Source organism: Elgaria multicarinata, chromosome 1 (assembly GCF_023053635.1).
Source record: "Elgaria multicarinata webbii isolate HBS135686 ecotype San Diego chromosome 1, rElgMul1.1.pri, whole genome shotgun sequence".
In the NCBI taxonomy this organism is placed as follows: Eukaryota; Metazoa; Chordata; class Lepidosauria; order Squamata; family Anguidae; genus Elgaria; species Elgaria multicarinata.
The window spans coordinates 184,099,791-184,112,066 of record NC_086171.1 but is presented as its reverse complement, the minus strand read 5'-3'; the positions used below and the strand labels follow the sequence as shown (position 1 = coordinate 184,112,066).

The window sequence follows — 12,276 nt, the reverse complement described above, 5'->3', positions numbered from 1 at the left end:
ATCCTTATGCCATCTTGGCTGACAACTAGTCGTATTGCAAATCTCCGTGAATTGTGCAGTGCAATTCTGTGCATGCCTCCTTTATAAACTATACAATAAAGCACAAAGAAATAAACCAACCACCACAAAGACATGGTCTTTTATGGAAAGATTTGTTGGGCTGCTAAGGTATATGCTATAACATATAGAAGTGTTAGATAAACCTGCAAAAATGTAGATAAAGATAAAAGTGTTGATAAAGCTACAAAATAGTAAATAATTTTGGATAATAAAAAAAATGAACAGGTAAATTCAATGCTATCTAATGTTATGCTATGTTGTGTAAATGCTATGTTGCATTTTTTTAAAAAAATAATAATTAAGGAATAAGTCCAATTAAGTTCAATGGAATTACTCCCAGGTAAGCATCTATAGGGTTGCAGTCTGGATCTTTTTAAAAAAAGAAGTAAGATGTGCAGAAAATGAGGACCCACACTCTTTTTCTTTGTTTATACCTCCGAGCTTCTCTGGACGTCTTTCCAAGAAGTTCTGCTGCTGCCCTGCCTTCCTCATCAAAAAACATTGGTTATTCAGAGACTGGGTTCACACAATATGCTAACCCACCATGGGTTAATGTGTTGTCTGAATGCATTTTCCACAAGGTGGGTTAACGTGTTGCCTGAACGCAGTGTGTTTTCTGCAGGGTAGATTGTTAACCGTGCAATGTGTTTTATTTTTCTTGAACAATCCACCTTGAAAATCCATGACTTCTTGTTGGCTTGTTCAGGGTGGTTAACAAGCCACACTGCATGGTTAACAAGCAGCCCTGAAGAAAACACACTGCATTCAGACAACACGATAACCCACCCCACAGAAAAAGAGCTGCATTCAGGCAACACAATAATCCACCCTGTCGAAAAAGTACTGCATTCAGTCAACAAGATAATCCATTTTCAATAACAACTCACACTGGGTGGGTAAGAATGTTGTGTGAACCAAGCCAGTCTTGGGTTACTTTTCTCCGTTCTGTTTAGTTTACCAACTGCTGACTCTTCTTCAGAAACTTTGGAATCTGTGCTCTCTTAGAGCCCTGGGTTTCCCAAAGGCATTGTGCAGAGGATGCCTTTGGGAATTATTTTGGAACATCCAGAGCACAAGGGAAGAGACTAAACATCACCCTTATCTCTGTTGGAGCCTTAAGAACTGCTCCAAAATGAGAGACTGGGAGGTTGTGGGCTCTCCCACACTAGAGGCCTTCAAGAGGCAGCTGGACAACCATCAGTCAGGGATACTTTAGGGTGGATTCCTGCACTGAGCAGGAGGTTGGACTCAATGGCTTTATAGGCCCCTTCCAACTCTACTAGTCTATGATTCTGTGACTGGAACATGGTGAGTTCTGCTTTGGGGAAACTGAAAAAACACGGTTTCCAGAGTGGCTGGGTATATGTCTGCAGCCACTACCAGTCCTCCAGAAGCAGCAGGCACGCCTCTCTTGAAGCCTTAAGAACTACGCCAGAATGAGAGAGCAGGGAATGGAAAAGATCAACTGCAGCAGGTTCTTAGAAACTAGTTTTTTATGTCCTGCACCGGCACTTCAGAGGAGCATTTGCTGGTTGTGTTGTTTGTTAATGCCTCGATGTATTGGAAAGGTTTGGTGTATTTGGCTTTGGCTTATATTTTACTGAACAATACTAATTAATATTGGGCCTGTTCAGACAACACACTTAAGCCATGGTTAGGCCACTAACCCACTTGCAGCAAATGGTTAGTGAGCATGTTTAAACCATGGTTATGTAGCCACCATGGTTAGGAATGGTTCACACAACACACTAAGCTATAATGTTTAGCTTGAAATGCTTAACCACCATGGCTTAAGGTGTCATCTGAATAGGGTTATTGTGTTTTAATGGATGATATTACCTTTTTAAAAATGAGTTTAAAAGGTGATGTCAGTGTTAGGGAAATTAACCGTTTGGGTTGTTATCATTGTAAAAATGTATTATTGCAATTGCTGAATTGATAGTTACTCTTGACAGCTACCTAGGGAGGTTGTGGGCTCTCCCACACTAGAGGCCTTCAAGAGGCAGCTGGACAACCATCTGTCAGGGATGCTTTAGGGTGGATTCCTGCATTGAGCAGGGGGTTGGACTCGATGGCCTTGTAGGCCCCTTCCAACTCTGCTATTCTATGATTCTATGATTCTTGCTTTTGTACTGTTGCATTATGATCTGCTTTGGGAACATTTTGTGGGAAAGTGACATACAAATTCAAATGATGATTATTTTCCCATACTGGTTTACTAATGGCCACAAATGGCAAAATGTTTCAATTGAAGAAAATGCTAGAGTCCGAAGACCTCAGGGTGCCCTGTCAAATAAAGAGTGCCGCGGTTGGTGGCTATTAAATCTCAAGGATACAGATGTCAAAATTAATCCAACTCTGAATACTAATTCCACTGCAATTTTGTTGCAGTGAATTTCATGCCTCACCATCTCTACCTTTCCATGCTGCTTTTTAATTTGTATACATAAAACAGAGCAACCAGTGCTAATTCATAAGAAAGATTTCAAAGTTGGAGAATACAAATATTTGTTTGGACTTAATAAAGGGTATTAGCTGACTGTGGATTTTGGAACTTCAATTGAAAGTTACTAATTAGCAAGACGAATAGTGACATCAGGCTTCATGTGAGTCTTGCAGATTTAGAGAAAATCTTTTGGGATAGAAACTGACTTGCTGGGAGTTCTGGCTGTTGCTAGTCAGAGAGCAAAATGTTATGTTGGTATTGATCGGGCTCCATCGCCATCTTGTGTTTGCTCATTTGTTTTTGTTTCTTTCTCCAATCAAGCTAGTAGATAATCATCCCCTGAAAGGTCTGTGTTTGCTTTCCGACCTTTGGGGGGGCTAAGGAGATATTGGTGACAGAGACAGCAGAGTTGCAAGTTAATCAGTGACTCTAGGGTGACCATATGAAAAGGAGGACAGGGCTCATGTATCTTTAACAGTTGCTTAGAAAAGGGAATTTCAGCAGGTGTCATTTGTATTTATAGAGAACCTGGTGAAATTCCCTCTTCATCGCCACAGTTAAAGCTGCAGGAGCTATACTAGAGAGACCAGAATTAAAAGAGGGCAGGGCACCTGCAGCTTTAAGTGTTGTGATGGAGAGGGAGTTCCACCAGGTTCTCCATATATACAAACAACACCTGCAGAAATTCCCTTTTCAATACAACTGTTAAAGATACAGGAGCCCTGTCCTCCTTTTCATAGGGTCACCCTAAGTGACTCTGGGCTGAAGATGGAAGGGTAGGGGTTAAGAGATGGGTTGAGGAAGATTTAATCCAAACCTTGCAGAGATTCAATCATTCTGCAACAGAGATGGCATATCTAGAGATTGTAAAAGTGAAATTGAAAGGAAAAAGGAAGGCATGGGTGTGGGAACAAAATTGATCTGAAGCAAATCAACAGTAGAAAGGGATTAGTGAACCGCCCAGAGAGCTTCGGCTATTGGGCGGTATAGAAATGTAATAAATAAATAAATAAATAAATAAATTAGGCGTCTGAGGTTTGGAACTCTTAAGATGTGGAGAAGTGATTAAAAAAAAAGGTACCAGAGATTGTTATATTTGTCACAGCAACACTGCCAAATTAGTGCTCTGTGTTTTCTGATCTCCAGTCTAGCCAAATTATGAGTCTCCAGAATCCCACTTCATGTTCTAGCTGTTCTAGGTAGAGCTACGGACACTCCTATTATGATTAATATAAGAAGAGCGCTAAAATTGGAGCTGCCAGCCTCCACAGGATGAAACCATACCTAATTCACAAGGTTGTGTTGTGAAGAGAATATAGGGTGGGGTGGAAATGTTGCCCTGAGTTCCTTGGAGGAAGAATAGCATTAAACTTGTAGATAGTACTCACTACAATTATAATAGCACTGTTGTAATTTATTCTTAAAACCACCTTGTGAGGTAAAAAGAAAAAAAAACTAAAACAGAGAATGTTGACTGTAAGAAAATTACCAAACCCCATGTTTTCAAAATCCATTCACTTTTAATCAGATCAAACAAAATATCACAAAACAATTGTGTACGTTTTCAATATCCCCTGATCTCTTCATCTGACTTTTTTTTTTTTTTTTATGGAAGGCAGGTTGCGGGGGATCTTGAAAGCTTGCACAATTTTTGTGATCTTTCAGCTGGTCTGATAAAGGTATTACAGCAACATGACCTGTGAGATAAGTTTGGCTGAGAGATAAAGGTTTGCCGAAAGCTAACCAGTGAGACTTGAAACCCAGTATGGATATAAAGCTGGATTTTTCCAGATCTAAATCAAGGCACTGCTCATACACCTGGAGACAGAGCAAGGCTGGTGAAAGGCAATAGGTTTTTCAGAGAGTTTAGGCTACAATCCTATACCTGCTTAGCTGGGAATAAATCCCATTGAAATCAATGGCATTTGCTTTTGTGTAGATATGCATAAGCGTGCACTGAAAGGCAGTTTGAGTTGTGGTGTCAAGAACCCACTGCTGGCCCTGGGATATGTACTTCTCTGCAAAACTGGTTTGTTCAGAGGGGACAGTGGGACAAAATGACCAGGTTCACACAATATGGTGGGTTATCATGGGTAAATTAACCCATGATTAGGCACAGTGTGTGTGGCTGCCGTTTTGAATATGCAACCTCTGATTGGGTCGATGGGGGATTTGTGGTGTGGCATGCGAAACTGGCCATTGTGGATTAATCGAGGTTAAACAACCCACAAATAACCCTTGATTACTAGTTGGGTTAAGTGTGTGTTTGTTAATACTTGATTAACCATGATGCCTGGGTTCACATGATACTCCGCAACCCCTGGATGTAGGTCATATGTTCAAAATGACAGCTGTATGCACCCCACACACACCTTGACTAATTGTGGGTTAATTAGTCCATGATAACTTTACATGACATGCAAACTGACCCAACATGTGTGCGCCTCCACTATGGGAACTGCAGCCTCTCAAGCTGCTTTCAACCCTCTTAAAACTATCCCCAGCCCATGTTAAGTCCCATAAAATACTACAAAACAACAAAAGAGTATTGTAGCACATAACATAAGAGGAGCCATGCTGGATCAGACCAAGGGTCCATCTAGTCCAGCACTGTATTCACACAGGGGCTGACCAGCTGTCAACCAGGGACCCACAAGCAGGACATGAGTGCATTACCCCCCCCCCCATGTTCTCCAGCAACTGATGTATATAGGCTTGCTGCCTCTGATACTGGAGGTAGCACATAGCTATCAGGACTAGTAGCCATTGATAGCCTTCTCCTCCAGGAATTGATCCAACCCCCTTTTTAAAGCCATCCAAACTGGTGGCCCACACTACATGTTGTGGTAGCGAATTCCAGTTTAACTATGCACTGTGTACAGAAGTACTTCTTTGTTTGTAACTGTCCTGAACCTCCGATCCATAATTGGATGACCCCTGGGTTCTAGTATTATGAGAGAGGGAGAAAAATACCATCCTATTCACATTCTCCACACCAGGCATGATTTTGTACACCTCTAGACTAGCAGATTTAGTATTGGCTTTTGTGGATTAGAGTACATTTCATGAGATGCCACTCCTGAGGAAAAACCCTTCATGCAAGTATAGGGGCAGAGAGGGGAAATAGGACCAAATGTCAATGAAATGCAAAAAAAAAAAAAACATCCATCCTGTGATGATTCTAAGTAAAACATAAGCTAAGCAGAAGGAGCATTCACAACAACAATTAATTGATAGTATTGTGTATAACAATTTTGCTGTGTTACAGTTTTGCTGTGTTATCCAATTTAAGAACACATAGCTGAATTCCAGGCATACTGCCCCAACCTGACACCAGACATTTGGAGCTGTTTTCCAAGGAGTTTTTTCCAGTCTTTTGCCTTCACACACCCATTTGAACTGAATCAATTTGAACCATAGTCTTCACATTCCTTATTGTGAACAAGTCCCATGGCCTGCTTGACAACAAATGGTTGGAAGATAGCTTCTTTTGTTAAGCTTTGCATAAAGCCCTTAAGTGCATTTACATCCTGATTCAATTGATATAGCTTCCCTTCAGCAAATTAGCTATTCAAATTTTAGTTGCAATAACTGAGAGCAGATAGAAAGGAATTCAGTCACATGGGGCTACTGCCCTAAGGTGCCCTAAATTAACTCTTCATTTGCAGTTTGTCGTAACAGTATTTCACCATTGTACATTTGGTGTGGTTGTTCCAGGGAATTTCATGGAGATGTGGGCTTGTAAAATGGTAGAATTTTGGAATATGGCAAGATTTCACAGCCTGACTGTTTAAGAAGTTTCAGATGTGCTGTTTAGATCGTATATTGATGGCTACATTTATAAAATTAAGTCTTCTGTCTTAAGAGGAAGCATTTTAGTAGAATAATGTTAGCTATCAGCTTGCCAATTCTGTACTTTTATGCCATATTTTTCTCTCTCCTAAATCCAACAGCATCCATAGTTGGAATGCTGGAGGGGGGTAGAATCAAATTTTGGGAGGAAAGAAAAACTCCCAATTTTTGCAGGCAAATTCAAGTTAGAATGTTCTTGAGACTATACAAGTTCAAGGAATAAGATATTGGTGCTTCAGATAAACATCAGTCCTTAAAATTAATATTTTTTTCTGAGCGGATTTAAAAAATATACAAATACAAAATAAAAGTGTGTATGTACATATAATTCCCTGCTCCCCTAGTTACTCACAGCAATGCAACTTTCAAATTTCAAAAGAGGGAAAGCAGATCTGTAACTCTGCTATTGTTACTTGCCTTGGTTTGAAGTCTGGATCTTGAAGTTCCTCATCCATCCATAGCCAATGAATTCAGGTGGTCTTTGGGTGTTAAATCCAGATGTGTTATTGCATACCTCCATAAACTAGGAGTACCTGGACAGACCAAATTTCTTCTAGCAATGGCTTGTGTTCAATATCTGTGCTAGACAGCAGCTGAGCTTCCTCTAAAGGGTGCATGATCACCTTTACGAGCTATTGGACTAAGTACTAGATGATAACATGCAATGGAAAACAGCTGAATTAATGCCAAATCCCATGTTAATCCAGCCAGTATAATTAGGACACGGCCTTTGTTTCCTGCATGCACAAATACCTGTTGAAATAATTCCCCTCAGGCAAAGGACTCCTCTCTTCATTGCCTGCTCCATGGCCAATGAGTCAGCAGTTTCAGGTAAAGCCATTGTTCCTCAGGGCTGCTTGATGACCAAATCAGTAAGTAGGATGTTTACCCAAAGAAATGTCCACCCCTTCTTCCGAGTCTTAGAGTTGCCAGGTCTCTTTAACTGATAAAGGCACTACTTTGTTTTTGTTTTTGTTTTTACTCCACCAACTGGAGCCATGTGCAAAATCATCATCTGGGAAGTGTGTGTGTGTTGGGCTGGAGGCATAGAATTAGCCCAGGGATTTGTTGTCCATACCAGAAATGAGCTTGAAGTCCAGCCACATAAAGATCCATTGCTGGTACCCACCCACCCCAAGTTTCCTTCCTTCCATCACAGAACACCAACTTCTCTTGTTCTTGCTTTTGTTAAATGGGAGTCAGAAACCTTGGCTGGTTTACTGCAAATCAGACAAAGAACTACCAGGAAATCCTGGTCTTCCTTCTCCTCACCTCTGCTCTAGTTCTGTTGCAGCTGCATGACAGCCAGTAATTCAGGTATGACTTTTATTCCCATGGCTGCTTTTGGATTTCTGTCTGTCACTTCACTATCAAAGGCACTATTAAAGTCAAGACTATCACGATGGTAACTTTCTTCCTCTTTCTGCCTTTTGGTATGAAGCTCCCCACACCTGGATCAACCTACCTCTTTCTGTTTGTCGAAGCGTTTCCGTCTACTTCTTCAACCCCCTCCTCAAAATGCATTTCTGTCCCTCTCCTCCAGCTTCTAATCCATCCATACTGTTAATGTTGCAACTTCCTTCTCTTGCCTTGCTCCTATGCCTTTAATCATCAACCTAACCATAAGGGCAGGGATTAAGTAGGTGAAGCTTTTCCAAGCAGGGCTTGTCTAATCATGCAAATTGTTAGCCTTCAAGGCAGAGATGATGGCTGAGTTCGAACAACAAACTAATCGGTTGTTTTCCATTTTGTTCCTATTACCCCACCCCACCCATGTTAATTAGTGTGTCGTCCAAACTCGACAGATGTTGTATTGTGTGTTGATTATGTCACATTGATTACATCACATTGTGACACTGCAGACCTGACAGAATGCCTCTGTTCACATGAACCTACCCGTACACTGCAGTCAACATCTAAGCTCCTCCTCTGAGTGCCTCCTCCAAGGGAAGCTCAGAGGATGGCAACAAGGGAGAGTGCCTTTTCAGTGGTGGCCCCCCAACTGTAGAATGATCTCCCTGACGAGGCACGCCGGGCGCCAACATTGTTATCATTTTGGTGCCTGATCAAGATTTTTCTTGCAAGCATTTAACAGCATATGTTGACTGTTTTAACTGACACCTGGATAGTTGGTATGTAGTCTGTTAATATGCTTTTTATGGTTTTAAATTTTGTATATTAGTTTTTAAGTGTTCAATTTTTTAAATCTTTGTAAACAACCCAGAAAGCTTCAGCTATCGGGCGGTATATAAATGTAATAAATAAGAATAAATAAGAATATAACCAGAGCCATTCTAGACCAAGGGTCCATCTAGTCCAGCATTCTGTTGACACAGTCGCCAGCTGGCAATTTGCTTTTCAAAAGTTTCATCCCTGCCTTCTCCTTGATTGGTTTCAGTAGTAGACTCTGACTATCATACTCCTTTTATACCTTGCACCATTAATTTTAACTCAGATGCTCTCATAGAATCATAGAATAGCAAAATTGGAAGGGGCCTATAAGGCCATCGAGTCCAACCCCCTGCACAATGCAGGAATCCACCTTAAAGCATATCTGACAGGAGGTTGTCCAGCTGCCTCTTGAAGGCCTCTAGTGCAAGAGAGCCCACAACTTCCCTAGGTAACTGGCTCCATTGTCATACTTCTCTAACAGTCAGGAAGTTTTTCCTGATGTCCAGCCGGAATCCAGCTTCCTGTAACTTGAACCCATTATTCCGTGTCCTGCACTCTGGGAGGATCGAGAAGAGATCCTGGCCCTCGTCTGTGTGACAACCTTTCAGGTATTTGAGGAGTGCTATCATGTCTCCCTTCAATCTTCTCTTCTCCAGGCTAAACATGCCAAATTGTTTCAGTCTCTCTTCATAGGGCTTTGTTTCCAGACCACTGATCATCCTCGTTGCCCTCCTCTGAACACACTACAGCTTGTCTGCATCCTTCTTGAAGTGTGGTGCCCAGAACTGGATGCAATACTCAAGATGAGGCCTAACCAGTACAGAATAGAGGGGAAGTAGCACCTTGTGCGATTTGAAAGCTATACTTCTATTAATGCAGCCCAAAATAGCATTTGCTTATTTTGCAGCCACATCACACTGTTGGCTCATATTCAGCTTGTGATCTGCAACAAATCCAAGATCCTTCTCATTTGTAGTATTGCTGAACCAAGTTTCTTTTTCCTAGGTGTAGAACTTGGCATTTATCCTTATTAAATTTCATTCTGTTGTTTTCAGCCCAGCGCTCCAGCCTATCAAGATCACTTTGAAGTTTGTTTCTGTCTTCCAGGGTATTAGCTATCCCACCCTATTTTTTGGGGCTACCAAGCTCATCCTGCTGTATTTCTGTGCAGGGATAAGTATTTTTAATATATAGTGTGACTCTGCCTCCCTTTCTTTTTCTTCTGTTCCTTTTGAACAAATTATACCCTTCAATTGCTGTATTCCAGTCATGGAAGTCATCCCACCAAGTTTCAGTTATAGCTATCAAGTCGTATTTGCCTTCTTTGTATTAAGAGTTCAAGTTCTTTCTGTTTGTTTCCCACACTCTGGGCATTTGTATATAGACACCGAAGACCATGTGATTTATGGTCTGGCTTCTTTCCTACATTATTGTGAAGACTATTTGGGGGCGGTATTAGAGCTCTTCTCTCTATTATGTCACGTAAGCCTTCATCCATTGTTGCCTCCGTTTACTCTTTGAATCCGATTCTGGCTACAGAATCGGACTCAAAGAGTACTTATCAATGGAACCTTCTCAAACTGGGGAGAGGCAACGAGTGGGGTACCACAGGGCTCAGTCCTGGGCCCAGTGCTCTTCAACATTTTTATTAATGATGTGGATAAGGAGGTGCAGGGAACGCTTATCAAATTTGCAATGACACAAAATTGGGTGGGATAGCTAATACCCTGGAAGACAGAAACAAACTTCAAAGTGATCTTGATAGGCTGGAGTGCTGGGCTGAAAACAACAGAATGAAATTTAATAGGGATAAATGCCAAGTTCTACATTTAGGAAATAGAAACCAAAGGCACAGTTACAAGATGGGGGATACTTGGCTCAGCAATACTACAAACAAGAAGAATCTTGGAATTGTTGTAGATAACAAGCTGAATATGAGCCAACAGTGCGATATGGCTGCAAGAAAGGCAAATGCTATTTTGGGCTGCATTAATAGAAGTATAGCTTCCAAATCACGTGAGGTGCTGGTTCCTCTCTATTCGGCCCTGGTTAGGCCTCATCTAGAGTATTGCGTCCAGTTCTGGGCTCCACAATTCAAGAAGGTGATCAGGGGTCTGGAAACAAAGCCCTATGAAGAGAGACTGAAAGAACTGGGCATGTTTAGCCTGGAGAAGAGAAGATTGAAGGGAGACATGATAGCACTCTTCAAATACTTAAAAGGTTGTCACACACAGGAGGGCCAGGATCTCTTCTCGATCCTCCCAAAGTGCAGGACACGGAATAACGGGCTCAAGTTAAAGGAAGCCAGATTCCGGCTGGACATCAGGAAAAACTTCCTGACTGTTAGAGCAGTGCAACAATGGAATCAGTTACCTAGGGAGGTTGTGGGCTCTCCCACACTAGAGGCCTTCAAGAGGCAGCTGGACAACCATCTTTCAGGGATGCTTTAGGGTGGATTCCTGCATTGAGCAGGAGGTTGGACTCGATGGCCTTGTAGGCCCCTTCCAACTCTGCTATTCTATGATTCTATGTCTCCCTCCCCCTTGAGTTCAGTTTAAAACCCTCCTGCTCTAAACATAAAATATCCCTTATTTGGGGAATTTTCATCAGCTAATTTGCCTTGGATTATTGCCCTGCTGGGCAGGAATTTGTATTACTCCCATATTTCTGTGTAAATATCTAGCACAATTATGACATAGAATATGAAACAATTATCATAATTTGATTATTAATGGCAAATTCAAGAAGAGTAATTATAGCCGTACTCTTTTACATACTTACCGGGGAGTAAACTTTAATTCAATGGGATTTTTAAAAAATACCTGTCCATAGGATTGTGCTATAAGGATGAGTAAATATTTTTTAATTCAGTGGGGTTTACTTCTAAGTAAACATGGCTTGTGCTACCTCATGGGGTTGTTGTTGTAACTGAAGATGCTGTTAGAAAAAGCAAGAGACGTGCAATAAAAAATTGTTCACCACTTACTCCATAAAAGCTGTTATGGAGACCACAATGAACAAGAAGCATTTTAGCAGAGATTCCCACTTGAATAAGAGTGAGGCAGTGGGTGTAGTGAATATTGCCATGGGCTATTTGACCTTTACTCAAAGGGAAATATGGCTCCTGTTAAAAATTGGTTGTCAACTGGAGGCAGATGTAGAGAGCTTTGTGTGTTTCATAGAAAATGGTGGTAGATTTACATTTTGGTCCCAAAGAAACTGGCATAATTCACAGGAACCTAGATGTGCTTAGATACCATCAAATCCAATAGTATTTATGTACACTCACCAGGGAGTAAGTTTCACTGAATATGATTCAGTTCTGCATAGGATTAACCCATTAGGTCTACTAACTTCAGCAAGACTTAGGTGTGCCTAGCTTTCCTTGAAGTCAGAATGAATGTGCTGTTATGTACAACCATGTAATATCTTTAGCTTCTAGTTCTATGAGTTATAACGCATTCAGTTCTGGCATGTAATAAAGACAGCACAGAGAGTCCAAAGGAGATCTTTTCAATTCCACAGGAAGATCTTTCCTTATGGCAACTTTCCTATTTTATTTTTCCTCTGTATTTTATGTTTTTAGTTTGTACATTGCCCAGAGAACTTCAGTTATTAGGAGATTTGAAGATGTAATTTTTTTAAGTGCCTATCTGCATGTACAACACACAGCCACATAATGAAGAAAGAACCCACGTTCAGAATAGGAATATATTTGTATTATAGTCCTTATATGAAATTTCAAT

General features: G+C 41.0%; 1 protein-coding gene across 1 annotated transcript in view; it reads right to left on the bottom strand.

The window, feature by feature from the left end:
- The window catches only part of DYNLRB1 (dynein light chain roadblock-type 1), a 545,722-nt gene that overhangs the window by 113,551 nt on the left and 419,895 nt on the right, over positions 1-12,276 (bottom strand). The window lies entirely within an intron of this gene.